This window comes from Oryctolagus cuniculus, chromosome 7 (assembly GCF_964237555.1).
Source record: "Oryctolagus cuniculus chromosome 7, mOryCun1.1, whole genome shotgun sequence".
Lineage (NCBI taxonomy): Eukaryota > Metazoa > Chordata > Mammalia > Lagomorpha > Leporidae > Oryctolagus > Oryctolagus cuniculus.
In genome coordinates, this window is record NC_091438.1 from 14,210,522 (window position 1) to 14,237,707 (window position 27,186).

At 59.6% G+C, this 27,186-nt stretch overlaps 2 pseudogenes; both read right to left on the minus strand.

The window, feature by feature from the left end:
* Positions 1–1,681: 1,681 nt before the first annotated feature.
* LOC138850335 (adenomatous polyposis coli protein 2-like) lies at positions 1,682–5,885 on the minus strand (annotated as a pseudogene).
* An 8,143-nt stretch (positions 5,886–14,028) lies between these two features.
* On the minus strand, positions 14,029–21,810 carry LOC127488633 (tetratricopeptide repeat protein 34-like; annotated as a pseudogene).
* Between the last annotated feature and the right edge of the window lie 5,376 nt (positions 21,811–27,186).

Sequence of the window (27,186 nt, forward strand, 5' to 3'; positions counted from 1 at the left end):
ACCTCCTGGCTGCCTTGAATGTTTCCATTCCTGCACTTGGGACTCCAGGCCAGAATCCAAGTGTCTCTCCTGGAAGGCCAGCCATCTGCCAGCAGGTCTTGGGACTTCCTACCTACATGACCACATGACACAGTGCCTTATCCCATGATGCCCTTGGGATCCAGGGGACCACAAGTGCAGGTTCCATTCGCAGTGATTTTGAACATTGAAAAAGAATGCATCTGTACTGTCCATATACCATCTTTTTCCTCTTGAATTGTTCTACACACTGTATACCATTTACATCACAGTCTCTTTAGTTATTATAAGATATCTAGGGACAACTGAAAGCATATGGGAGAATATTTGGTCCAGTGCAAATGCTCCCGCATTTATGTACAGGACTTTAGGCCCCAGGTCTAACCCAGTCCTGGAGGCCACAGGAAAACAACAGGAAAAGCACACTATGTTGCATTTTCAAAGCACCCGGCCCTAGCAACCTCCATGAAACTCAGGGAAGCTGAGCTTCCCTGTGGGGCACTTGGGGTCACTTCTCCAACTTTGAGAGGGCTCTCCCTACAGCAGCAGCTGAGATGAGCGGGCAGAGGTGGCTCCCAAAGGGTGGGTTTGCACCCTGGACCTCACAGGGACGTCTGCACCCTGCACATCAGGTCCCCAGGAAATGCCCCGAGAACATGTAGCAGACTCTTTTTATTTTAGAGAACTTTGATTCTTTTTAAAATTTTATTTATTTATTATAATTTTTTTGACAGGCAGAGTGGACAGTGAGGGAGTGAGAGAGACAGAGAGAAAGGTTTTCCTTTGCCGTTGGTTCACCCTCCAATGGCCGCCGCGGCTGGCGCATTGCAGCCGGCGCAACGCGCTGATCCGATGACAGGAGCCAGGTGCTTCTCCTGGTCTCCCATGGGGTGCAGGGCCCAAGCACTTGGGCCATAGTCCACTGCACTCCCGGGCCACAGCAGAGAGCTGGCCTGGAAGAGGGGCAACCAGGACAGAATCTGGCGCCCCGACCGGGACTAGAACCCGGTGTCCTGGTGCCACAAGGCAGAGGATTAGGCTAGTGAGCCGTGGCACCAGCTGAAATATAAAATTTTTAAAAAATTAGTGAAAAATCTCTCTTTGTGTACCTCATTGTCACCCCCAATGGAATCAGCATTACTTTTCTGATTTTATTAATACATATCTAAATATACATTTCAAGGGATTCATTTATAAAGAAATCAAGCCACGGCTGGTGCCACGGCTCACTAGGCTAATCCTCCGCCTAGCGGCGCCGGCACACCGGGTTCTAGTCCCGGTCGGGGCGCCGGATTCTGTCCTGGTTGCCCCTCTTCCAGGCCAGCCCTCTGCTGTGGCCAGGGAGTGCAGTGGAGGATGGCCCAGGTGCTTGGGCCCTGCATCCCATGGGAGACCAGGAAAAGCACCTGGCTCCTGGCTCCTGCCATCGGATCGGCGCGGTGCGGCGGCCATTGGAGGGTGAACCAACGGCAAAGGAAGACCTTTCTCTCTGTCTCTCTCCCTCTCACTGTCTACTCTGCGTGTCAAAAAAAAAAAAAAAAAAAAAAAAAAAAAAAAAAAAAAAAGAAATCAAGCCACAATATTTGGCTTAGTTATTTGACAATAAGGAAACAAAGCTATTGCTATTGTCTGTGTGTGTGTGTGTCCAAACTCATGTTGAAAATTAGTCCTCCAGAGCAGACCCCAGGGACAGGAGGGAGTCAGACTGGGAGGAGGCCTCGCGCGGGGCCACTGCGGCCACCTGGTGCAGCCACATGACCATGGAGTTGGTGCCCTCCTGGATGGGGGGCCACTCCATGCTCTCCAGGTCGGTGGCCCGGTCTGAACTTGCTGCCTCCTGGCTGCAGTCCCGGGGCGCCTCTGCCGGCCACTCGTCCTGCCCGCAGCCCAGGCCTTGCGTCATCGAGGGCCAGAGGCCAGGCACCGGCGCCTGGGCATGGCTGAGCCTATGCAGTGGTGCAGGAGTGCCTCCTAAGAGCGCAGGCTGGGGGAGCTGTTGTGTCCACCTCCCCGGTGCTGGGCCTGGGGGACCATGGGCTCCCGGCCTCCCAGGTGGCTGGCCGGCCGCTCATAGGGCTCGGGCTTGCTGAGCGAGCTGGCCGAGAAGCTCAGGGAGTAGCAAGGTGGGGTCTCATCGGAGATCACCTGGGGCTGGACCCAGGGGTGCAGCTGGACCTGAGCGGCCGCCTTGGCTGGGGCCCGTGCCTCCTTCCCGCCCCACTTCAGAGCCTGTGGGATGGCAGATGGTCGCCACAGGGGCGGCCCGGCCGAGGATGGCATCTCATCAGAGTCCTAGAAGCAGTACCCGGCCTCCTCGGTGGGTGTCCTGAGGCACAGGGACTGCCCCCCTTCACCCTAAGCCCAGTCCAAATGGGCACTTGGGAGCCGGACCAGGGGCAGCTCCAGCCCGCCCTGGCTCCTGCCTGTGCCCCAGGTCTGCTCCGGGCTCCAGCTGGTGCCCCCAGCCTTGAGCTGGTGCCAGACTTGGCTGGAGGGGGCCGCGAGGCCGGGGGTCTCCTGCCTGTCCAGCTGGCCTCAGGGCTGCTCCCTGGCGGGCCCTTGCAGGGTCTCATTGTTGAGGGACACAGCGCTGGAGAAGCTGACCAGCGTGCCCTCGGCTGAGTCGGTGCACGAGTCATCCTCCCGGGCACCAGCTTGTAGACAGGGATGGGCAGCGCCCGGCGGCCGGGCACCAGCACCGAGTCCACTTTGTGGAGTCACGCGGGCACTGCGGCCCCTAGGCACTCGCGCAGCAGCTCTAGCTCCTGGTCTGCGGCCATGTGGTTGCGGGAGCCCGCGGGCGCCGGCCCCTCCTGGCATCTGGCAACTTCTCCCCAGCGGCACCCGCCACCACCGCCACCCCTGCCAGTGCCACGGTCGGGGCAGGCGGGCGGCAGCAGCTGCAGCTCCACGTCCTGCTGCTAGGAGTGCTTGTGCAGGGCGAGCGCGCTGAGGCTGGAGGCGCAGAAATTCTCGTCCAGCTTCTCCACGGTGAAGCCCTCTGGGCGGTATGGTGTGCCCGGGGCTGTCGGGCAGCTCGCTGGGGCTCACCATACTGCTGCCCAGCCCACTGCAGGGGTCACTGGTGATGGAGCTGGCGATGGACAGGCTCTGGAAGCTGCCCAGGGAGCTCACGGAGCTGCAGCGGCTCAGGACCAGCGGTATCTCCTGCACACAATTCTCAGAAGAGCTGGATGGCGTGGCACCCTCCATGCCCAGGCCTTGGCCGCGGCCCCGCTGGGGCGCCGGGATGGCCATGGGCAGGGAGGAGGGCCCTCCAGGCCCCGCCCAGCTCTGCCTCTTCGGGGCTGGCCTCCTCCAGGCCTTCGAGGGAGGAGTCGCTGTCCAGGTCTCCAGCCTCGCAGGGGCCCGGGCGTCCGGCGGAGGACAGCGAGGACAGCAAGCTGCAGCGGGACAGTGAGAGGGGCCGCTCCTAAGCTACCAGCCTCTGGGGGCGGCCGGCCAGCGCCCAGCTTCTCGGGCACCTGACTCAGGCCCTCCGCTGGCAGCCAGGCCTGCTTCCAGGCCGTGGGTGGGGGTGTGCCTTGGGGCCGCCGGGGGGGCACCCCGCGCCTGCCCTACCCTTGGCCTCCAGCAGCAGCACGTGCTGATAGGTGGGCGACAGCTTGATGGTGCGCACAGGGGCGTCGGCGCCAGCGGCGTTCCGGGTGGGCCCCTCGGCCTGGCTGCCCCGCAGGTCGAGGTCGAGCCAAGCTGGCTGCGGCTGCCCGCCCAGGAGCTCCTCGCGGTGCTCGGCCAGCGGGCAGGGTCGCATGTGCTCCCGCGGGCAGTAGCTGGTGCTGCCGCTGTTAAAGCTGTTGTTGGACAGGCTGGCGTGGGCTGCCTTGAGCCGGAGCAGGGCGTGCGCCAGGCTCCCTACTTCCGGCCGGCCGCCCTCAGGGCCACGGCAGAAAGAGCAGGACTGTGCCCTGCCCTCCCTAGGCGCCTTCTGCCCAGGGTCCCTGGAGCTGAGGCTTTGAAGCTGTGGGTCGCCGAGATGTGCAAGGCCGAGATGTCCTCCACCAGATGGTCGATCCACGCCAGCGCCAGCGCCAGCTTGGCCTTGGCCTTGGCCGCCACGGCCACCTCGCCGCCGGCCTCCTTCGCGGGCTCCAGGCCTCGGCGGACTGGCTGGGCGCAGGCCAGCGCCTGGCCCTGCAGGAAGGGGCTGCCCAGGAAGAAGGACAGCATGGCTGGGCTGGCGGGCTCGGCGGTGGCGGCGGCCATGGACGGCACGTAGTCGTCGTCGAAGCAGCCTGAGTCAGAGGCATAGTCCCCAGCCAGCCCGTCCAGGTGCCGCAGGGGCGGCAGCGGCTTCTTGGCGGCTGCCTCCGCGGCCTCTGGCAGGGCCTGCATCTCCAGGTGGCTGAGCGCCTGCGCCAGGTGGCAGGCGTCGAGCTCCGCCTCCAGCGCCCCTGCTTGTGCACATAGAAGCTGGGCACGCAGGTGCCGGGGGACACGGCCATGGCAGTGCCTGGTGCTTGGCAGGCTGGTGGGCCAGCAGGTTGTGCAGGGCGGCGGCGCTGCCCACGGCGATCATCTTGTGCCTGGAGTGCACCAGGTTGCGCAGCGTGCCCACGGCGCCCAGGTCCCACAGCAGCTCCTGGTCCTGTGCGCTGCGGGCCCGCAGGTTCCAGAGCATGCTGCACGCGTTGCTCACAATGGTCAGGCTGTGCGAGGTCAGGTGCTGCAGCAGCGTCTGCAGGCAGCTGTGGTCCGGGAGCAGGGTTGGGCGTGGCCGAAACAGACGGCCCCGCCCCGCCCTCTGGGATAGGGAGGCCAGTGCAGAGGGCCCAGCCCCACACTCCTGGGATTGGGCGGCCAGAGCAGAAGGCTATGCCACGCCCTCTGGGGATTGGGCAGCAGTTGTGGGCATTTGGGGGCGTGGACTAGCAGGTGGGAGTGGTGTTGTGTCTGTGTTTCTCAAATAAATTTTAAATAAATAAAAAAAAAAAAGGCCAGCGCCATGGCTCACTAGGCTAATCCTTTGCCTCCAGCACTGGCACCCCGAGTTCTAGTCCCGGTTGTGGCGCCGGATTCTGTCCTGGTTGCTCCTCTTCCAGTCCAGCTCTCTGCTGTGGCCCGGGAGTGCAGTGGAGGATGGCCCCAGTGCTTGGGCCCTGCACCCGCATGGGAGACCAGGAGGAAGCACCTGGCTCCTGGCTTTGGATTGGCGCAGCGCGCTGGCAATAGCGACCATTTGGGGGGTGAACCAACGGAAGGAAGACCTTTCTCTCTCTCTCTCTCTCTCTCTCTCTCTCTCACTGTCTAACTCTGCCTGTCAAAAAAAGAAAAAAAAAATTAGTCCTCAATGTTACATGGTATTTGAGGTGAGGGTCTTTGGGAGGTCGTTAGGATTAGATGAGGTATGGGAGTGGGGTTCCTGGGTTTGCATTAGTGCCTTTATAAGAAAAGCAGGAGAGACCAAAGCTCATACACTTTCTCTGTCTCAACATGAGCTGCCCTGCACAACTTCAGGACTCTGCAGAGAGTTCCTTTCCAACCAGAAAGCTCCCATCAGATGCAGCCCCCAACTTCAGGCTTCCTAGTCTCCAAGAAATGGATTTCTTTTCTTAATAAATTATCCAGTCTGTGGTATTGGGTTACAGTAACAGAAAACAGATGAAGACAGCCACCAGTTTCCTTAAAGCCTCAAAAGAACACCAGGGAGGGCAGTTTTCCCCGTTGTCCAAAGATGACTTAGAACAATAATTCTGACTGAATTCTTCTCCCCTCTGCAGACTCACCTTCCTCGTGATGCTGGACACACTGGTGACCTGGGATGCTAGAGATGGTCACCCCGGAGAGGCTACTCATACTGGGCATGGTGACATGGGTCATACTGGGACACTGGTCTCACTGCTCATGCCGGGGATGGTGACACTGGGGATCCAGAATCATTCCAGGGACACTGGTCATGAGGGGCTACTGCTCACACTGATGATACTGATAACACTTGGGGTTTGCTTTGAGTCAGAAATTTTTTGTAGTTTAGTCATCCAATTCTGTGTTTTTCAGAAATGCATGTATTTTACCCTAATGTGAATACAGACCATTTTACTGGGCCGTCTTTTGATGCTGCATTCAATATCAAGTTCCTTGGCAGAAGACAGAATGTGGTTAATTTACAGGGCTACCTCTGGATGATAGAGACTCCAACTGTCAAGAGCATTTTGATTGTTAGTTTTGAGTCTCTAATGTCTTCAGATGTAGATGTATTTGCTCATTCTGTGCCTCTCTGACTTATGGACCACTTAGCTCTTTGCTCTCTACTAATTGATGACTGCAATGAAGCACTTGATCATGTTCATTACTACAAGTACTCAACAAGCTCATTGGTAGACTCACAAAAAAAGGAGAGTGTTTTTTTTTTTCAAACAAGTGAATATTCAAATCAAACTAGATTTTCCTAATAATTTCTGAAGTGCATTTAAAACACATACCTCACAATTTCAGATTCATATATAAACATTTTCTAAAATATTTGTTTATTTTCATTTTATTTGAGAGAGAGAGATGAATATATAGAGAGAAGCAGAGTGCTGCTGGTTCACTCCCCAAATGCTCATGACAGCCATGGTTGGGTCAGGCTGAAGCCAGGAGTTTAGAACTCAATCCAAGTTCCCCACATGGGTGGCAGGGGCCCGAGTACTATAGCCATCACCTGATGCCTCCCAGCATGCACCTTATCAGGAAGCTGGATTGGAAGCAAAGGATCCAGGACCCGAATGAATCAGGCGTTCCTATATTGGATGCCTGTGTCCCAAGTGGCATCCCAGATGTTGTGCCATTTAACCTCACCTTTCCCCAATAAATGAGTTCTTTGGGGACAGGTAGTTGCATTAGAGCTCATTCTTTCACAGTGTCTACATACTGAATAATTATTTACTGATCAATCCCAAACCTAGTGTGCTCTTACATTCTCTCTAACCATTTTGCTTCACTCTCCTATTACTATCTCAGATAACCAATAGATTTCCATCAATAGTAGCTACTTGAATGAAGGGACAAAGACTCACATCTGCAGGGCTGGCACTGTGGCACAGCAGGTTAATCCTCAATGCTGGCATCCCATACTGGAGCCCTGGTTCAAGTTCTCACTGCTACACTTCTGCTCTACTTCCCTGCCACTGGGCCCAGGTAAGCAGCAGCACATGACCCAAGTATTTGGGCCCCTGCTACCCATGTGGGAGACCTGGATGAGTTCCTGACTCTTAGCTTTGGCTTCAGCCTGGCCCAGCCCTGGCCACTGCAGCCATCTGGGGAGTGAACCATTGGGTGGAAGACCTCTGTATCTCTCTCCCTCTCTCTTTCTAATTCTGCCTTACAAACAAATAAAATAAGTCTTAAAAATCAGCTTTGCTTGGGAAGTGTGGTTTCAGGAGATTTTTCAGGCTAAAGCAATGTGTTGTTAAAATGCATGATGGGTCACAAGAATCTGATGGAATAATCAGGATATTCAAACTAGACACATTGGTTCCACTATGCAAGGGTGAGAATAAAAATGTTCCTGCAAACTTAGGAAAGTCTGATTGTTCTGTAGCTGTGGCAATAAAGATCCGTGTTCATTGTTTAAACCTCTCTAAATGATCAAGGACAATGCAGTTCTATGAATACACATTTGCAAAACTAAATTGTTGGTGTCAGCACTCACTTGTGAAAGTCAGCCCATCAGGGCAGACTCACCACCGAACTGTACCTCTGAGCACCAATAGCCAGCAGCACTCTCACCCGTGGAGCCACACTTCACAGTGATGCAAGCTCACTCCCCCTCTGAACATCCTTTAGTCCCTGAGTGCCACGCTGCCCCAAGCAGTCATGGATGATCAGCATTCTGCTATGCTCTGAAGGACTGTATCTGCAAGCAGAGTATCCTCTTGTAATGCTAAGGCTTAACCACAGCTGTGTCTTTTTATCTCAGATCCTCAACAGTGGTTATTCTGGAGATTCTGAGACCATTCAATGACTCACCATAGACTGCTTGGAACACAGGTGCATTGACTGGGCCCTTAACTCCAGGTGCCCAATGGATCTGCAGTCAGGTAGAGATACTGGTAATTTGACTTTGACTAGTTCCACTGGGCTCTTGATGCTCAGTGTATTTTACTATCTCAGAGTTTGTGACTGTCTTGGTCCTTATTATGTCACCAAGACAGAACACTTGAGACTAGATAATCATAAAGGGAAGAAGTTGGGGCCGGTGCTGTGGCAGAGCAGGTAAGGCAGCCGCCTGCAGTGCCGGCTTCTCATATGGGTGCCAGTTCAAGTCTCGGCTGCTCCACTTCTGATTCAGGTCTCTACTATGGCCTAGGAAAGCAGCAGAAGATGGCCCAAGTCCTTGGGGCCCTGCACCCACATGGAAGACCCGGAAGAAGCTCCTGGCTCCTGGCTTCGGTTCAGCACAGCTCTGGCTATTGTGGCCATCTAGGGAGTGAACCAGCGGATTGAAGACCTCTCTCTCTCTCTCTCTCTTTCTCTCTCTCTCTCTCTCTCTCTCTCTCTGCCTCTGCCTCTCTGTAACTAACTTTCAAGTAAAGAAATAAAGTCTTAAAAATAAAGGAAAGAAGTTTATTAAGCTCATGGTTCTAGGGACTAGAAGTCTAAGATGCAGTTGTTTGTCTATGTATACAAAGTCTTTACGTGATAGGTTTTTGTCTGATGATTGTAAAGGGAGTCATTCTAGAAGGCATAGGTTAGATGGGCATCCAAGCCACGCCAAGCCAAGTCTGAGGGCTAATGAATTGAGGATCACTAGACCAGTGACAAATGTGTGTCAAAGCAATTGGTGGAATTTTGTTTTAGAACCATACAGAACTTTTGTGTGGGAAATCCTGACTGGTCACTTTCTGAAAGCATGCCACTTAGTTCAGCCTGTTTTCCAGCTCAACCGATTGTTGCACTGGTGTTTGTAAAGTCTCTACTTCACCTCTAGTTGGGGACCCTAAGGCACTGTGCACAAACACAAACTGTTGACTAACCAGAGTGACCTGTTGGGTTATCTGTGTGAAAGTCTCTTCTCCTTTAAGAAATAGCTAACTCTTTGCACTTTTCATGACAACTACCACCAGTTTGTTTTACTTACTGAGAAATCTCTGAGAAATGAAAATCAAAGTTAACTTATTTTAGAGAATCTCTCAAAAAATAGGAAGCAAACCCCAAGAGAGCTGGTTAAGCCACTACCTGTGATGCCGGAATCCACATGAGCCCCTGTTTGAGTCCTGTGCCTGGAAAAGTAGCAGAGAGTGGCCCAAGTCCTTTGGCCCTGCCACCTACATGGGAGACCGGATGGCATTCCAGGCTCCAGGCTTCAGCTTGGCTGAGCCCTGGCCATTGCAGCCATTTGGGGAGTGAACCAGCAGATGGAAGATCTCTCCCTCTCTAACTCTGCCTTTCAAATAAATAAATAATTCTTGATATCTCAAAGACTTTGCAAGCTTCCAAATCCTACCCTCCAAGATAGAGACCTGTTCCCCCACGCCGAGGTGGTGTTTTGTGTTTAAAGGTCACCTGTCCTCACTCGCCCAGCCAGCCCTTCAGGTGCCTTATCCCAGTGCCAGAGCCAGACCACTGGGGTTCCTGCTGCAGGAATTGGGGGGCTGGGAACAGCAGAGGGGATAGGAGTTGGGGGGTCATGCCTTAGTTTATGGGAAAGCCCACTTCTGGGCCCACTGAGCTGCACTGGGATTCTTCACTCTGCCTCTCACTTCCTTTAGGGCAAATAACACAGCAGAACCATGGGGGTATTTTAATACTTTTTTTATATATATACCTATTAAAAGAATTCTAACTTGCAAAAAAAATTTTTTTCTCTATCTTGTGTTATTTCTATTCAGCTTTATCTGACTGACTATGTGAACTAATCTTCCTTTGGAGTTTCTCTGGAAAATGCAATCATCTTGCAAAATTGCCAAGCAAAAAATCAGGGGGATGGGGCAGACGTGTCTGCCAGCTCCTCAGTGCTCATGGTGTGTGGGCAGAGACAGTCACTGTAAGGCGAGGCCGTGTAACTGCAGAGACAATGGTCAGACACAGGACCTACCTCCTGGTGATGTGGATAAAGTGTCTGAGGAAGATCTGTGCTGGAAGCGACACTTGAGTAGCGACCAGATGGAAGATGAGCGGGAAGAGCATTCAGGTGGAGACTGGCTTGTGCAAAGGCCCTGAGGCAGCCCACACATAGCTGACCTGCCCCACAACTCAGCCTGTCTTGGCTGCCCCTGAACGAGGGCACAGCTAGTGTAAGGTTGGGATGGGCATTATTTGAGCAGAGCTTTAAGTAAGGAAAGAGAGCTCCCAGCATTCCCTGTGCAGAAGAGGACTTTTTGTGGAGAGTGGGCAGATCCTGGTCCCTGTGTTAACCCAGAGCTCAGACCTCATTTGTTTTTGAAGCTGTCTTGCGTCATTTGTTTGAAAGACAAAGTGACAGAGAGAGAGAGAGAAGTCTTCCATGCACTGGTTCAGTCCCCAAGCAGCCCCATCGGACAGGGCTGAGCCAGGCCAAAGCCAGGAGCTTCTTCCAGGTATCCCATGTGGGTGCAGGGCCCCAGCACTCAGGCCATCTTCCACTGCTTTCCCAGCCATCTGCATGGGAAGTGGAGCAGCCAGGACTCGAACTGGTGCCCATGGTGCAAGTGGCAACCCATGCCAGCTCCGGGACAGGGAAGGCATGTTTTAGTCTTTTCTCCTTCTCCTTCTCCTTCTCCTTCTCCTTCTCCCCCTCTCCCTCCTCCTCTTCCTCTCCTTCCCTCTCCCCCTGATTCAAGATTTTATTTATTTGAGAGGTACACTTACAATGAGAGGGAGAGAGAGAGAGATCTTCCATCTGCTGTATGGCCTCTGCATTCCAAAATAAAGCCCTAGATATCCTCATAAAGAAAAAAAAAAAAAGAATCCATGTATGGTCTCAGGAGATGACCTATATTATCACTTCTAAATTGTAGCCTCAATTATTTTGTGATAAAAAATACAAACAGCAGAGAGTTGGTCAGCAGGGAGGTTAGTAGTACAAGGGGCTATTGTGAAGTCTTGTTCTACATATCTCCAGCTCTCTCCAGAAAAGACAACCTGGGCAAAGCACCCAAATATCCATTGCCTTCACCAAGTCCAGCCTACATATTGCATGGGGCAATTGTACCCAGCATTAAGAGCTTCCAGATAACTCACTTTTTAAAAAGTTTTTTATTTATTTTGAAAGTCGGAGTTACAGAGAAAGAAGGAGAAACAGAGATCTTCCATCCATGTGTTCACTCCTCAGATGGCTGCAACCAGGAAGGCTGGGCCAGGGGAAAGCTGGGGGCTCATCCAGGTCTCCCACCTGAGGGACAGGGCCCAAACACTTGGGCATCTTCTGCTGCTCTTCCCATTATCAGGAGCTGGACTGAAAGAGAGGCAGCCATAAACAAACTGGCACTGAACATGGAATGCCAGCATTGCAGGTGGGAGGTTTACCCACTATGCCACAATGGGGCCCCAGCACTCACTGTTTACATCTCATGATTAACAAGCACCTGATTCCACTGTGTTTGCAGGAAGGCAAGGGTGGGAATGAAGTAGTCACCAGGCTTTCACTGTGGATAGGATTGTTGGAAATGCTGGAAACAGGAGAAAACCACACGTCACACACTCAAGGTCAAGCAGAGGAGGGAGGGTAATAATCCAAAGAATGGATTCTAAAATAGACTGTAAAAAATAATAAAAGGACTAGAAATGGAGAGTATACACATTATAGAGCCATGACAAGGATTCTGGTATAAGTAAATCTGGGAGAGAAATGAGCAAGTATAATCATGGACTTGGAAACATGTTCTATTTGTGTTGGATGGTGTCTGAAGCTGGCTTTCAAGTGTGCTTTGTATCTGAATGTGTGAAAATTATGCAGGAATCTGGTCATGAAGCACCAAGAGGGCCTAACTTAAGGTGTTTCTGTTGTGTTCTGAAAGGCGTGAGGGACATCTGTAGGGTTTTACTTTCTTAAGTGGCATTGTTACATTATAGAATGTGCTTAAACAGAAACTAAATGAACAAAACTAATTTTTTTTTTTTTTTGCGTTTCTTCCTTTATTTAAAAAAAATCATCCGGGAGCACGTGAGCAGCCTCCCGTGGTGGGGGTCACGGGGTGAGTTGAGGGCGGGGGCTCGGCTATGTACAGGTGGACAAAGCCCTGGGTCTGGCCACAGCCTTGGCCCCACCCCCGGCCCCGGGTCGAAGGCGCCGCCCTGGGCACAGGCAGGGCGGCCATGTCCACGACCATGACCATGGCCACGGTGGCCATGGCCAGCCTCCACCAGGGGGCTCTGGGTGACCAAGGGTGCCCCCTGGAGGGGCCCCATACTAGGTGTAGAAGACCTCAGGGCTCAGGGGGCCGAGGCCCACCTGCCCACCCCAGGCGGGGTCCCTGCGGCCAGCACCGCTAGGTGTATAAGATGACCTTGGGGCCCAGGGGACTTGGGGGCCCTGTGCTAGGTGCAGACGACCTCGGGGCCCAGGGGGCTCTGGGGACCGAGGCTGCCTCCCCCTCTTCGTGGGGCCCCGCTAGGTATAGAAGATGACCTCGGGGTTCTGGCCGTCCTCCACAAACTGCAAAACTAAGTTTTATATCTGCAAATACACAGGAGTTTATTTCAGTCTGGAGGCTGGGGTTCAAGGCCAAGGCTCCAGCAGACTCTGAGGAGGGCACAGCCATGTCCTCTCCCCTGTGAGTCCCACCACTTATCACCTCCCAGTCCCACCCCCTGGGGGGTGAGGGCTTCAACCTGACACTCGGTGGTCGCCCGGTGCCTCCCCTGCCAGATGAGCCAAGGGTACTGTTGCCCCCTGGGGTGGGAGGGTCCAGGCAGGTCGGGTGTCTGCACCCAGCACTAAGCTCTGATGGCCTCCCAGGGATGAACAGGGCAGGGCACCAGGGTGGGGAGGACAAGGGCAGAGGCACGGCTGCCCGGCCCCTCGGCACCTGCCCTCACCTCACTGCCTGGGCACTGACCGGAACCTGGCCTCATCCCTGGCTCCTCGCACAGTTAGGCCATCTTTGTGGAGCCCACGAGAACATGGTGGACACAGCAGGATGACAGTGGACACTGGAGGAAAAACTTGGTGAAAACGGTGCCCCAGGAAACTTCGTCAAGGCCTCCTGGAAGCTTCTGAGCAGGGAGGCAGAGGAGAGAGGCAATGGAGCTCACCCCCACTGTGGACTCTCAGTCCCCTCATTCTCATGGTGGGAGGCACTGACCCTGTAGCCCCTGTCCTTGTGGTCAGAGCCCAGCAGGTGCCGGGGGTGCCAGGAGGGCCCACAGGGGACGGGAGTGGGGCCACTTCTGCTGCTTGGGGTGGGACAGGTGCCTACCAAGAGGTGTGGGGTGGGGGCACTGTGGATCACGCCCAAGCGAAGAGCAGGCAGAGACTGGGGCAGGTGGCCCAGGAGGGGGTTTGGGGTCTGGTCTGCCAGCACCTCTCATGCATGCTGCAGCATGGGCAGAGACAGGGCACGGCTGGGCTCCCCCACCTGCCTGGGAGGGGTCTCCGTGCTCCTCAGCAGGAAGCAAGAGCCTCCCTGGACGGTTAGTCCCCCGCTGTCTCCAGCTCCAGGGAAGTACCAAGCGGGGTCCCCTCAAGATTTGCAGGCTCACTGGGCCCCCCACAGCCCGAGACGGGGAGCAGCCCCATGAGTGACTTCCAGGAAAGCACTCAGCAGCAGCCCTGAGACTCAGGCCAGGGCCAAGGTGGGAGGCAGCTTCAGGCCCAAAGAGGGGCTTCCAGGCCCAGCGTGAGGGCGTGGCCTCGTCCTGTGCAGCCAGGGGGATACCTGGGCTGCTGCTTCAGCCTCCCAGCTCTAGGTGTGCGCCAGAGTCCCCAGCCTCAGGACGACCCTCCCAGGAATCTGTCCTTTTACTCCGGGATCAAAAAGACGGAGGCTGGTCATATCACTGGGACCACCCTGGCACTGGACACCTCCCGATCTGGGGCGCTGCGGGCGATACACCGAGGCTGAAAATGATTGGCCCCCGGTGGCTGGGTCAGTGCAGCTGGCAGCCCGAGTCCACCCCTCTCTGGGCTCTGGCCTTCAGCCGCTACAGGCCACGGTGGCCAGGGTCCACCAGGATGGCACTCTTGGCTGCTGTCCAGGCCTCCGCGTGGTGGTGCTGCTCCAGGTAGCTGCCCATGGTGCAGCAACAGGTGGATGGTGGGGGTCTGGCCCGGCTGCCCCCACAGGCTGCTCTGGGCAGGGGCAGGTGCCAGCGTGAGGGCCCAGCTGAAGGCCGCGGAGGCCCCCACCTGGTCCCCCAGGCTCAGCAGCAGGCGGCCCTGGGAGCAGAGGTCCTCCCCCCACCGCGGGAGGTCCCCATCACCTGCACCCTCCTGGAGCAGTTGGTCCAGGTCCTTGAGGGCTCGATCGCATTCCCACAGCTGGGCCAGGCAGGTGGCACGCAGGCGCAGGTGGCAGATGCCCCCACCACCGGCCATCACGGCCAGGGAGCAGAAGCCCGTGCCTGCCGTGGCCGCCCCCTGTCCAGGAGGGCATTGGCGTCCCAGGCAGCGGCCTGCACAGAGGAGGGAGGGAGGGAGAGAACCTGGGTCAGCCCAGCCCGCGCCCAGCGCCGCCCACCTCTGGGGCCCCCTCCCCGCGCTCCCTGCGTCCCAGCTGGCTCTGCAGCCCCTCCCGCTCCTCCGCAGGCTGTCCCCGCCCCCAGGACAGCGGCCCACCGGCCTCCGCGACCCAAAGCCGGGAAGGCAGCGAACCAACCGAGGGACAAGCAGGGGCAGTCCAGGGGCTGACCAGGCCTCGGCGCTTCCGCCAGTCCCTGCCCCACCGCACCCTCCGGACGGCAGGGCCGGCGGGGGGTGCCCAGCTCCGGCCATGCCGCCGGCGCCTTCCTTTCAGGGCCGAGCTGAAGCCCCCTCGGTCACCCTCCTGGGCTCATGGACTCCCGGGAGAGGCTGTACAGAGACCCCGCGCAAGACTGCGGCCCGGCCCGGAGGGCGCGCTCAGGCCCCACACAGCTGGGCTGGGTGGGCATCGGGAGGAGCGCGCAGACCGAGTGTGGGGACCGGCCGCCAGCCACCGGAAGTGGGGAACGGCTACTTCCGGTTCTGCTCTCGTCGCTCAGCAGCCTCTTGGACTCCAGAGGCAAGCCCGCAGCTTCTCAGAGATGCTGCCTCAGCCCCGCCTCCGAGCCCAGAGGCCCCGCCCAGTTCCTCCTAGAGCCAAGGGATCCCTGCCCAGGTGCTTATCAGAATTCTGAGACCCCGCCTCCATGCTCAGAAGCCCCCCAGCATGCCCCCCAAGTCGAGAGGCCCCCCCCAGCTCCCCCGTGAGCTCAGGGGCCCCGCCCAGCCCTGCCTCCAGCGCCAAAGGCCCTGCCTGGCCCCACCTCCGAACCCAGACCTCCGCGAGTGCCCCAGGTTCCGGGCTCTGGTACCCAGCCCACCATCAGGTGCTATAGGCTGAGGCCGCGGGAGCCCCGGGCACGCGCAGGCCCGGGAGAAGCTGTGGCGCCGCCCTGCATGAGGCGGGCTTGGTGCAGGGCGGGCTCCAAGGGGTCTCCCCTCCGCCCCCCGGAGGAGGCTTACGCCCCCTGAGAGCGAGCCCAGAGGCCCGTGGCCCTCGAGGCCGGCGGCCGGAGACCCGGGCCCAGCAGGTGATGCTGCTCACGCCCACCGCACACGGGACGCTCACCCCGCGGGCGCACCTGGGCGAGGCTTTGCCGCTGGGAGGCCTCCAGCAGCCGCAGCAGGAAGCCTAGGTCCGCGGCGTCCTGCTAGGACAGGCCCTGCAGGTCCCGGGCTGGGCCGCGGCCCACAAGTCTCCCTGCTTCAGTAGGAGCAGGCCTCGCGGTGCCGGGGCCACCGTGGACGCCCAAGCGGGGCGCAGGGCCCCCATGCAGACGGGCACTGGCTGCCTCATAGCTGCCTGTAGGGGTGGGGGGCACTGGGTGGGCGTGGGCGAGGGGCTGCGGGCAGAGGAACTAGGATACACCTGCTGACACAGCCCCTGCCTCTCCTCCATGGACACCGCAAGGGGTCGTCCCCCAACCAGCCCCAGCAGAACCGGAAGTGGGGACCCAGCTCTCAGGAAACTGCTGGCACAGCACCAGGGCGATGTGGGGCAAGGCCACCTGGGCGGAGCAGGCCTCTGCGGGGCACAGAAGGGGGTCAGCGGTCATGGCTGGGGATTCAGAAGTCACTGCCGTCCAGGGTCGCTTTCCCTGCGGATCAGGTCAGAAGGTAGGCAGGCCGGGCGTACCCAGCGCCATGAGGGCGTCGGCCAGCAGCAGGTGCCCACTGGGCTGTGTGCCGTCCATCTGGACCAGTGCCTCCCCAGCGGCCAGAAGGCCCTGGGCGTCGTCCTCCCGTGGGGCCGGCTCAGCAGCGCCCAGCAGTGAGCATGCAGGCCCTGCTCGAGGAGGCCCTGGGCGTCGCACCTCAGAGAGCAGAGCTCAGGGACCACAGAGGCCGGGTCCAGCTTCAGGGCAGAGATGATGTCGGCCACGGCTTCCTGGAAGGGAGGTGGGAGGGGGTGGGGCTCCATCTGGAGGGGCTGCCCTGCCTGCCGCACCCTGGCCACGACAATGAAACCCATTACCCCCCACCCCGTTTCTGCTGGGCACCCGAGGGGACCTCTCGCTGGCCTCTGTCCTGAAGTGAGATGCCCAGAGCCCCTGAACAAGGCTGGACACGGCCCCCAGAGCACACCCTCCCATCACCCATGCCCGCCCCTCCCAGTGAGGGCAGCCTGCTGGCCTGGGTCTCGTCCTCGTGCCTGGGCCACTGGGGACTGTGCCGCGAGGGATCAGGATCCTGCCCCGCACAGCCTGGGAGGCAGCAAGGGTGAGGGTCCTGGGCCACAACCCGTGTCTCCGCTGCCCGAGCTGACATGAGGAGTGGTTCTCCTTGTGCAGCCAACCTTGCCTCCCACTCTTGGGGTGACTTCCAGCCCAGCTGGATCTGCTCTGTGGGTGTTTGGCTGAGTGTGCACCTATGTGCACCACAAGGGGTCGTTCATGAGGGCTTCAGCAGTCCGTGAAAACGCGTGTTATGTGAAGTCTAGGTGAGCTTTACTTTTTTTAGTCTTTGCACCTTTTCCCACTGGCTTTTTGAAGGGGGCACCTGCCTGGCTCTGGGGTCAGAGTCTCTCCCTCCTCTGCGGGTCTGTCTAAACATAGGTGCTTCACGGGGAAATCTGCCAGGCACAGAGCCTTTCATGGTCGGGAGTCTGACGCCCCAGACAGGGCCCTGGTCTGTCGCTGGTAAGCTCGGGGGGGCCGACCAGCCGTGTCCCTTCCCCACCAGTTTCGCCATGAAGGACTCACTCAGTCCCCCCTCCCACCCCTGCAGGGGTCTCTGTCAGGCCAGGGGGTACCAGCAAGGCCCACCAGGAACTGCTCGCAGGCAGGCCCCTGGCCCACACCCCCCATCCCCTGTGGGACAGGTCCCACCCCCCAGGGCTGTGCCCCTGTGCCCAGAGCTCAGCCAGGAGGGGAGGCCAGGTGCCCACCACTTGGTCACTGTCCCTAGGTGGACTTGGTTGGGTGTGGGGATCAAGTTGGGAAAGGGGCCTGACTGCCCGCAGGGCTGAGGGGGCTGGGATGGATGCCTGGCTGGTGCCTGGCTGCTGCAGACACGTCTTGGGCATTGCAAGTTCACCTGCGTGGCCAGGGCCTGTGTGTAAGGTGCCCCCACCCAAGATGCTCCCGGGGCGCACACACCTGAGACCAGCCCTGTCCTCGGACCTCACATCCCTGACCTGTAGCTTGGCAAAGACCCCCCCACCATCCCCTCATGCACCTGCCACGGGATGGGCCTCTCGAGCAGGGGGCCGGCCCCTACCTGCAAAGATGGCCAGAGATAGGTGATGGCATCCCTGGTGCGGGCCCTGCTGTCGGCTATGCCTGGCCGTGCCTGCAGGATGGCCAGGGCCCGAGTGTGGCAGTGGCCCCGGAGCAGCTGCAGGTCCTCGGGGCAGAAGGCGTCCAAGGTGGGCTGGAGGCAGGCAGCGTCCCTGGCCTGGACAAGCCTCTTCACCAGCTGCAGGGGGAGCCGGTCACTGGAGCCCCTCAGGCACAGCTGCTTGGTCCTCCCCGTGCTCCCAAGACTCTGGGGGTGCTCCCAACTCGCCCCTGGATTGGAGCACAGGAAGTGCAGGGGGTGGCCCCGCTATGCCCCCACGAGGCTGGGGTGGGTGGGGGTCTCAGGGTCACCAGGCTCCCACACACAGGTTAATGCCTTGCCGGCCAGAGTGTAGGGAGGGGCTTCCAGATCCTCAAGTTCAGAGCCAGGAGCAGAGCAGGAAGGCTCCGGGAGGACAGAACCCCAGCTCATGAGGAGGTCCCCAAGGAGACCCCCTGCAGCCACCTGCTGGCCGCTCATGCATGCTGCAGTGCCTTGGCCAGCAGCTCCTGTTCCAGGAGGCGGTTGCCCCCAGGGCTAGGGGGATGCTGGGGAGGGCAGGGGAAACAGAGGGGTGGACAGGACCCTTGGCCGGTCCTCCCCAGCCTGAAGTACCCCTTTTGCACATGACCTGCTTCCAAGAGCGAGGCCCCTTGAGCGTGCACACAGGTGTGGGTGGGTCTCACTGGGGAGCAGAGGGGTCGCAGGGCCAGGCAGGCAGGGCCCCGAAGGCCAGGATTCTCCCTTGACCACCGGGGGACACCTGCCCAGGTTGTGTCCTGGACAGCCTGCGAGGCAGAGCACAGAAGATGGGGTCGGAAGTCGGAGCCCCCACCCAGGCTCCTCACCTGGTGGGCATCAAAGGAGAAGCTCCTGCGCAGCTGCACAAGCACCAGCCACACCAGCACCATGGCCGTAGGCGGTCCCTGCGTCAGGGCCACCCTCAGGGCCCCGTGAGCATCATCCAGGCGGCCCAGGTGGTCCAGGGCATCGGCGGCCAGCAGGTGCGCAGCCTCGTCCTCCACGTCCAGCTCCATTTGCAGCGAGGCCAGCTGGTACACACTGTGGGCATCCCTGTGGGAAGGTGGCTCAGGCTGGGCCTGCCACGCATCTCTCACCCACGCAGGTTGGGGGGACGCAGGCCTCTTGTGCACCTGGCCTGACGTCTGGTCAGGACGCGAAGACGCAGGGCTCCCAGAGGGACCCTCACGGGCTGCACCGACCCCAGGGCCCTGGCTGCCCTTCCTGGTGGCCGACCCTGGGCCCCAGCCTCTGGCTCCAGCCTTCTGCCACCCTGTGGGTGGGCATTCTTCAGACAGCAGGCCTGGGGGCGGGCAGAGGGTCAGCAGGAGGGCTGACCCTGAGCAGACCCTGCCTCAGTTATCCGTTCTGCAGAAGCAGGCGCGAGCCATTTGGCCCTGTGGGCTCAGGGGCACGGGTCGGGGGCAGACTGGATGAGGGTGACACTTCCCAGAGAGAAGGGAGGGAGTCCCTGGTCCTGAGGGTTTCTCCTCCCCAGAAGATCCAGCAGGGGACTGCAAGACCTGTGTGTGTGCTGATGTCACCGCTGCCCCCTGCCAGCTGAAGCACCTCCCACACACCTCCCCCCAACTGAGGAGAACAAATGGCAGCAGCTGGAGGTTCACCTGTTGGGTCCTTAAGTCTATCAAATGGGGGGAGGGGCTTCCGAAATCAGGGGCCATGCAGGGGAGCTGCTCCCTGACCCAGCACCCCCAGGGCCATCTCCACGGTGAGGGGAGGGGGATGCCACCTAGAGGCCTTGGAACTAAGAGCAAAACATCTGGGGCTTTCAGGTGGGAGCAGGTGCACGCCTGATACACACCTGGCACAGCCAAGCTCAGCGCTGTGACCGGTATGGCAGGTGCACAGAGAAAGGACCAGAGGAAATGGAACCTAGAGTGACCGGTGCTGTTGTCTCTCAGTGTCTGGCGGAGGGGTGTGTCCAACCCAGAGCCCAAGGTGTCCCCTGGGCCGGGGAGCTCGCCCAGAACAGGAAGAAACACAGCCGCCCCCTTGCAGGACCAGACAGGAACAGCAGCCCCCGCGCGCGCGCGCGCGCGCGGGGGGGTACTCACCCCTCCGGGCCGCGCCGCTGTCCGGCCCAGCAGCCTGGCTTTGGCAGCCCAGCAGGGGCGGTCCTTCTCCCGCAGCAGGATCAGCAGCAGCCTGCGCTGGTTCCAGGGCACGAAGGCCTTGGCGGCCAACAGCGCTTCCTCTGGCCTAAGCCCGCACGCGGTGACATAGTCCAATGTGCCCAGGAAGGCGCTGCTGGCCAGCACCTGCAGCAGCCCGCGGCCACACAGCGCGCACGCAGCCGCCAAGGTGCGCCCCCTGCTCCACCACCTCCTGGAAGTCCTCCAGGGCGCCCCGCGCGTCCCCGCCATGCCACGCGCAAAAGCCTCGCAGCGCCAGCAGCAGTGCGCGCTCCCTGGCGCGGACCTTGGTGGCATCCCCAGGGACAGCGGGCTGCAGCAGGCGCTAGCACAGAGCCCGGGCGCCCGCCACGTCCCTGGCCAGCAGCAGGCATTCGGCCAGGCGGGTGCCCAGAGCAGTCTGGGCCCCGGCTAGTGCAACGCGGAGCAGGATTCTGAGCGCGCAGGTCACCTGTGCCAGCAGCTCGCGATCCGCGTCTTCGCGGAGCTCGGGGCGGCTCCGCACGGCCTCCTGGAAGCGGGCGAAGCCCAGGTCCGCGGCCTCCTGGGCCTGGGCCCGGACGCGCTCCTGGTCCCGGACGGACAGCACGGCCTGGAACTGCCGGCGCGCGGCGGAGGGGCTCTCGCGGAAGGCGTCGTGCAGATCCCGCAGCATGTCCTCCGCGAGGCTGTCCAGGAAGAAGGCAGCGGCAGCATGCGTGACCAGCAGGGTGGCCAGGCGCTCACCTAGGGGATAGACTGGCGTTGGGGACCCCCTGGGAGGTGGCGCCCGAGGCCTCTTGCCCTGCCCGGGAGCTTTGGACCCCTTGTGGTACTTTCACTCTGGCACCCAGCAGTCCAGGACTTGGGGCCGCGAGGACACGGGGGTCTTGAAGCCCCTCAGGGACAGAGCAGGGTGGGAAGCGGACCTCATAACCAGAACCCAAGTGGAGCTGGAGCTGGAGCTTCCTCGCCCCCTGGCGGTCACTGAGGGAATTGGAGCACTGGGGTCTCTGCTGCGGGATTGGCCCTGGCTCTGCCTGCGCTGGGAGGGGCCTTGGGTTTCCTGCCTGCTGGGGGATACCTGGAGACTCCAGGCTTCCGTGCCTCCTTGGAAAGGATCTCCCTGTCAGGCCAGGGGGGAGGAGGAGGCAGCGGTGCCGCTGCCGGGCCCTGGGCCCTTTCCTGGGTCCCTTCGCCTGTGGCCTCTTCGGCCGAGGCCCAGAAATGCCAGTGGTCGGTACACATGGGCCTGTGAGGACCCAGTGGGTCAGGCCGGGCTTGGTGCACCGCGAACATCCCCGCCACACGTGCGTGCACGGGACTGTGTGAGGGGGAAGGCAGCGCAGCAGGCCCAGGGCCAGGAGGAGCCCAAGGTTCTGTCTCCCCCAGCCGTACTCCATGGTGGGGGGGGGCCCTCAGCACCCAGGAGAGCTCCCGGCCCAGGCTGCTTGTCCGACCCTGTGCCCGGTGTTCCTCCCAGGTCCTGCAGGGTCTCAGCGCTTCCTTCAAACCCAGCAGCAGTGGCAGCAGCGGCAATCCTCAACACCCAGACCCCTTGGCGGGCTGGAGGCCCGGCATGTGCACACAATGTGCACCTGGCTGCTGCTGTCCCCGCGTCACAGTGGCCAGAGTCCAGTGTGAGATCAACTCTGACACCACCACAGCCGCCAAGAGGCCCCGGCCTCGTGCCAGCAGCCGGGAGTCCCTCCTGTTGGTCGCTGCTGCACAGAGCAAGGCCGGCCCTGAGCTGTACATGTGTTCGTGGATCCCGGGGAGTGGCATCCAAGGAGACACCGGGGGTCTGGGGTGTGGGGAGTTCCTTACCCCTGTCCTTCTGAGAGTCTGGTCACACAGGGCTTCCTGCTGTGGCCCAAGGGTCACAGGTCACACACCTGGGGCATCCTGCTGAGGCCCAGGCATCACAGGTCAGCTTTCCATCGTGCCATGCCCATAGATCAACAGGTCCCTGGGGCAGAGCACTGCTGGGACACCAGCTTCACCTCCCACGGCCCCGGCTGCCAAGGGCAAACTTTGTTCCTGCCTGCATGAGCCCACCGTCCAGTGCCCAAGCTCACCGTCCAGCGCCCGTACTCACCATCCAGCGCCCATGCTCCCTGTCCAGCACCTGTGCCCACCCTCCAGTGCCTATGCCCACTGTCTAGTGTTTGCGGTCACTGCCGTCCAGGGCGCTGCCATCGCTCTGTCCAGGCCCTACCATGAGTCATCTGTGGGACGCGTGGCTGGGCCGAGTGGTTCCCCCATCATGGACGTCAGTCCTTCTCTTGTTAGATTAAAAACGGTGATAATCCGAGGGTCTGTAAATGCTGCCCCATTGTTTTAATTTTTATTTTTCTGATTATCAGTAGGTCTCATTTATTAAAATTATTTCTTTTCCAATCTGGCGAGGAGAGAGAAAGTGGATTCTCATTATTTTAATGTGCGTGATCCTTGTGGCTCGGAGCTGGCTGCTTTCCCGGGTGCTGCTCACCATCTGTGCGCTCTCTTGGGAAGTGCTCTCGCCAGCGCTCACCCTGGATGTCTCCTTACTGGGGCGCAGGGTTCTGCAGACGCCCGCCAGGCTCCTCTTTGCCTGGCGTGTATTTGGCAAATATTGTTCTGTGTTTTTAGATCGATTGCCCTTTGTTTTTACACTTAAAGAAAAAAAGAAGTTTAAGACTTTTAATTCATAAAATATCCAGTTTGCCTTTGTTCTTTGCACTTTTGTAAAGCTCTTCTGGACCCAGAGGTCTCGATGGGGTTCTGGAATTTTCTTTCAGGAACTGCGAGGTAGGGTGGGTGTTTGGCACAGAGGTGAAGCTGGTGCTGGGGCTGCCCAGCGCGCACTGAGGGCCTGGCTTGAATCCTACCCACTCCACTTCCCTCCCAGCTTCCTGCACAGGGGCCCTGGGGGGCAGCAGGTGATGGCTGGGTTCCTGGTGCCCACGTGGGAGACCCCGAGGGAGTTCCTGGCTCCTGGCTCCAGCCTGGCCCAGCCCGGGCATCGTGTGTTGGGAGGGAACCAGCAGGTGGAAGATCTCTCCCTGTCGGTCTCTGCCTCTCTGCCTTTCCAGTAAAATGTGGCAAAAGTGAGATGCGGTGCCATGGAGCTGTTCTAGAATCCACCGGGAATGTCGTCGGTGGGGAGTGCGGCTGGGGGTCGGCAGGCCCACGTCAGTGTGGTACTGTGGGCCCGTTTCTGCATCTCCGGCCTGTGTTTTTGCTTTTCTGTCCAAGCCCGAGGTCATAGCCCCATGTCCCTTAGCGACTGGCAGAGGGCTCCCCCCCCCCACTTCCGTCCTCACTGCCCCTTGCCCTGTATTCTAACACAGATCTGTCTAATGAGGGCGTTGAGCATTTGTCCTTTAGGCAATCTTAAGTGTCTTTTTTTTTCTAAAAAAAAATAAAATTATGTTATTTATTTGAAAGGCAGAATTAGAGAGAGAAAAAGAGCTAAAGCCAGAGCAAGATGTCCTCCATGCACTGGTTCATTCCTCAGATGGCTACAAGAGCTGGGGCTGGGCCAGGCTGAAGCCAGGAGCTTCATCCAGGTCTCCCATGTGGGTGCAGGGGCCCAAGGACTTGGGCCATCCTCCACTGCTTTCCCAGGCCATAGCAGAGAGCTGGATCGGAAGTGGAGCAGCCGGATTGGAACCGGCGCTCATGTGGGAAGCAGGTTGGTGGCTTCACCCTCTGTGGCACGGTGCTGGCCCCTCTCCATTGCCCCTTAATAAAAGCCTGTGCTTCTCTTCATAAAGTCTTGTGACCCTGTGGCCTAGGGCAGGTGGACAATATGAGCACTGGTTCGAGTCCCAGCAGCTCCACTTCTGATCTTGTTCCCTGTTGATGGCCTGGGTAAAGCAGTGGACAATGGCCCAAGCGCTTGGTCTGCAGCTCCCCTGTGCTTTCTTGGTCCCTGTCCAGCCACTCCCAGTGCCAGGGTGGGGGGCGGTCACCACAGCCTGCCTTGTGGTCCTGCCTGGCATCTCCTGCTCTCTCTTTACCCTACTCTGCTGTCTGGTGAATGAGCCGGAGCAGGCAGTGCCTCATTCTTGAGTGGACCTGGCCAGCTTTGCAACTACCATTGTCCAGGATGCCAGCCGGAGCGTTTTTGTAATCCCCTCTTTCCTGGCTGATTAGGTCCTTCTGTGAAGCATTGCAAACCCCTTTTCTGAATTTCTTACAGCCATGAGTCTTCTTCACTGTTAACAATGTAGCGAGTTGCATTCTTTTATTTTTTAAAGATTTATTTATTTATTTATTTTTTGACAGGTAGAGTGGACAGTGAGAGATAGACAGAAAGGTCTTCCTTTGCAGTTGGTTCACCCTCCAATGGCCGCCGCGGCCGGCGCACAGCGCTGATCCCAAGCCAGGAGCCAGGTGCTTCTCCTGGTCTCCCATGTGGGTGCAGGGCCCAAGCACTTGGGCCATTCTGCACTGCACTCCCAGGCCACAGCAGAGAGCTGGCCTGGAAGAGGGGCAACCGGGACAGAATCCGGCGCCCCGACCCCGATAGAACCCGGTGTGCCGGCACCGCTAGGCGGAGGATTAGCCTAGTGAGCCGCGGCGCCGGCCTCCAGCCCCTTTGTACTCCCAGAGTCACACGCGGCCTGGCTACAAGGTCAGGGAGGCGGGCCTCATCGCGGGGCGTTTCCGGCGGGAGGCCCCGCCCCCTCGGCCCTCCGACTGCTCCGCGCTTCCTTCTTCGCGCTGGGCCCCGCCCCCGTCCCGTCCTCGCGCGTAGGCCCCGCCCCCGCCGGCCAGGCACCACCTCTTACTTGCAGAGCGGAGCCCCGCCCCCTTCTCGGCTTCAGGGTCAGGCCCCGCCCCCACCCGCGGGGCGTTGGAGGCCACAGGCCCCGCCTTCACCGCGGGCGTTCCCGTCGGTATGCCACGCCCCCTCGGCCCTCCCACTGCGTCGTGCTTCCTTCTTTAAGCTGGGCCCAGACCCCGTCCCATCCCTGCGCGCAGGCCCCTCCCCCTCGCCTCTCGGAGCCCCGCCCCCTGGTCAGCCTCAGGGCCAGGCCCCGCCCACTTCTCACTCCTCGCTGGGAAGCCTCGTCCGCACCTAGGGCCGTACCCTTCTACTCTGCGGCTTTGCTCCCCCAGCCCTCTCCCAATCCGGGCTCCGTTTACCCAGGGCCCCAGCTCCGGCGCAGCGGGCTGTCTGGCGACTCGGCATGGCCCGGCCAGCGGGGACGCGCGGCTCGGAGGCCGGCCCAGACCCAAGCGCGCACGCGAGCAGCCCCGCGGACGATCGCGGCCCGGACGAGCGGCGCAGGGGCTGGGGTCGCAGGCAGTGCAGGACGCGCGGCGCCCGGGACTGCTGGGGGCGCCGGGCCGGGTCGTCAGGCGGGGCCGGGGGTGGGGCGGCGGAATTCCCAGGCGCCGCTGGTCCGCTCGCCCATTGGCCCGCTCGCCGCGGTGACATCAAGGCAGGGGAACTGGAAAACCCCCGCGCGTCACGTGACCCGGGGCGAGGCCGATTGGGAAGAGGAGGCGGTGTGCTGCAGAGGGGCCAAGGCGGCTTCGCCCGCCGCCCATTGCCCTGTAGAGACCACTGAGGCCGCGAGCCGGGTCTCTGTGTGAGACGGGAGCCTGGCGCTTCTCCGGCCCGGGGCTTCACAGCCGCTGTCCGTGGTGGTACAAGCGTAGGCTGGGCATGGGCTCTGGGACTTGCGCCCGCCCCTGGTGGTCTCCAGTGCCTGGACCACAGCTGTGCATGGCCGTGGAGCGCCCCCGTGAGTACAGGGACATCAGTGACATCTGGGAACCGTGCACCCAGCCTCTGAGCACAGGGGCTCCCGGGGGCCCGCACATAGGGCAAGCGCCCGCATCCCGCGTGGCCCGTGGGCGGCATTTGGGTGTTCCAGCTCTTCACTGCATTGTCCAGGCAGACAGAGTGGCCCAGCCTAGGCTAACTGAGCCCCGTATGAGCCGTTGCCTCCTCTGGACCCTGGGCACAGCACTCCTCAGGCCGGCCCTGGCAGTGGACTGAGCGTGGCTCCCAGCCCTTCAGGCCCTGGAGAGAGGTACAGAGCGGCCACCGTCTGCAAAGGGCCGGACGGTGACCACGCCAGGCTCAGGCCCTGCCCGGCCGGATGCTCTCACTCTGCTGCCCAGGAACAGCCAAAGCCGGGGCACAATGACCAGCATGGCTGTGCTCCAGTAAGACCTTTTCTTTTGTTGTTTTTATGGGGACACTGGGACACTCCCATTGCACATTGGAGGGCCTGGGGTCCAGCCCTGGCTCTGCTTTAGATTCCAGGCTCCTGCTAAGGTGCGCCCTGGGAGGAGCAGCAATGGCTCAAGTACGGGGGAGACCAGCACTGGGTTTTAGGCTCCTGGCTGGGCCCCCACCCTGGCTGTTGCAGGCATCTGGGGAGTGAACCAGCAGGTAGCTTGCTGGTTCTGTTGTCTGCCTTTTAAATGGATATACATTGTGAAATGTCTTTTTTTACACATGAGACAGTATATGCTTTTTTATTTTTTAAATATTTATTTATTTGAAAGGCAGAGTTACAGAGAGGCAGAGGCAAAGAGAGAGAGAGAGAGGTCTTCCATCCGCTGGTTCACTCCCCAGATGGCTGCAATGGCCAGAGCTGTGCTGATCCGAAGCCAGGAGCCAGAAGCTTCTTCCGGTCTCCCACGTGGGTGCAGGGGCCAAGGACTTGGACCATTTTCAACTGCTTTCCCAGGCCATAGCAGAGAGCCGGATGGGAAGTAGAGCAGCTGGGACTCAAATTGGCACCCACATGGGATGCCGGAGCCACAGATGGAGGATTAGCCAGCTACACCACAGCGCCAGCACCAGACAGTGTTGGCTTTGGGTTGTTTTTAACCCCACACAGAGTAACATCAAGTGCGCTGGAGAAAGCGAACCGTTACTGTGCTTAGTCTACAGCCTGGCTCGTGGTAAGGAGCCACCAAGGGGGCTCCCATGATGACAGACCCAGGCGCCCCCACGGGTCCCCTCTGACCCATGCACATGTCTGGTCCCCTGAGAGGACAGGTCAACATCCTTGGCACTCAGGGTTTCTGCTGGGCTGTGCACATGGACCCACAGCCCAGGAGCACTGAGCACACCTGGTGTTTGCAACGCAGGGACTGCGCTTCCGCAGGTCTGGGGAGACG